Raw genomic sequence first — 1,742 nt, forward strand, 5'->3', positions numbered from 1 at the left:
CTGGTCCCTCCTGAGCTTTCGGGTATATCCCCAGCTGCAATCTTGTTGTCCTCCCTCACTCCCGTTCCATATGACCAAACCATATCAGACCATTTGTCATTTACACACCACATGCTTGCTTTTTAGCATATAAAAATTTATTACTGCTGTGTTTTCACCATCAGAACTTATGATATTTTTTAAATTAAAATTTTTTTTTTAATTTATTTTTTTGTATTTTTCTGAGGTTGGAAACGGGGAGGCAGTCAGACAGACTCCCACATGCGCCCGACCAGGATCCACCAGGCATGCCCACCAGGGGGCGATGCTCTGCCCATCTGGGGCATCACTCTGTTGAGACCAGAGCCATTCTAACACCTGAGGCAGAGGCCACAGAGTCATCCTCAGTGCCCGAGCCAACTTTGCTGGAGCCTTGGCTGCAGGAAGGGAAGAGAGAGACAGAGAGGAAGGAGAGGGGGAGGGGTAGAGAAGCAGATGGGCGCTTCTCCTGTGTGCCCTGGCCGGGAATCGAACCTAGGACTCCTGCACGCCAGGCCGATGCTCTACCACTGAGCCAACCGGCCAGGACCAGAACTTAATTATTTTGGCTTTTCCTACTTGCCTTTGTATAAGGCCAAAAGGGAGACATTGTCTACTTTGACAGCCTTAAAGCAGACACCAGGAATGTCACCAACAGCATGACCTTTGTGACCAAATCAAGCAACCAGAACTTCATTATTTTCCTTAATAAAATTCAAACAACCATCATTGGGCACAAAGGCTGTGATATTTTTGCCATTCTTCATCACCTGGACCCTATCACCTTTTCTAATGGCAGAATGTGGCTTCAACCCCTACTTTTTTGCAGCACAATTTCCTTTGCGTGGGAAGTGTCTCCAAAAAGGCTGGCTTTCAGGGCTGTGCCGAAATGCGCTTTATAGTACTGGTCATCAGGCCACTTCTGGTCGCACTGTGGCTCTGGAGCTGCTTGGCCGTATGAAGATCGTGACACTTGTCCATCCTGCTGCCACCATGGGCCTGGCCAAAAGAACCATACCACATGCTTTTATGTGGACTTTCATTTCTTGCAGTAGGGTGGAATAGCTACCTTGACTGATCTTTCTGCTGGAAAGAACTTCACATGTTTAATAACATACAGAAGCCTTTTAAAGAAATGTGTTCATGATCCAGCAAGTTATTAAGGAATCCTCAGAGGCCAAAACATAAGTTAGAAAGGTAAGCAGCTGTCTTTTGCCTCAGACACACTTTATGAATTGGGTGGCTTTTGAGTTTTGGTTTTTCATGGCCTCAGTCATAGGGACAGGAGATAAAACCCAGAACCTGCCCAAGATAGGGGTCTAATAGGACCCTTCCTATAAAGTCAGGATCTCAATTGCCATACCACAGAAAGGTGATTCAGTGCAAGTTAGGAATACACCTGTCACCTGAGGGATAAAAATAATCATGAATTCACCCAACCAAAGTGATGCTAGATTGGTAGTGTCCCAGTAGAGCCCAAGCTCTACGTCGATCAGCCATCCCCAATTTGACTTCCCCATGCAGTGGGACACTCCTGCTTATCAGCAGGGCTGGTAGCCTCTTCGAGACTACTCTTGAGGTGGCTATGAGGATTCTACTTATCAGTGCCGAGACCAACTGCCACTGGAGGAAAGACATGACCAAAACACAAGTTAGTTGTAAGAATCACACAGGCAGTTTATTACTTATAAATTCTTTTGACGTTCCTGAGTACAGCTTACGGG

General features: G+C 46.2%; 1 pseudogene; it reads right to left on the bottom strand.

Annotated features, from left to right (window-relative positions):
* Window positions 1–578: 578 nt before the first annotated feature.
* LOC136314598 (small ribosomal subunit protein uS12-like) lies at window positions 579–999 on the bottom strand (annotated as a pseudogene).
* Window positions 1,000–1,742: the final 743 nt, after the last annotated feature.

This window comes from Saccopteryx bilineata, chromosome 10 (genome assembly GCF_036850765.1).
Source record: "Saccopteryx bilineata isolate mSacBil1 chromosome 10, mSacBil1_pri_phased_curated, whole genome shotgun sequence".
Classification (NCBI taxonomy): Eukaryota; Metazoa; Chordata; class Mammalia; order Chiroptera; family Emballonuridae; genus Saccopteryx; species Saccopteryx bilineata.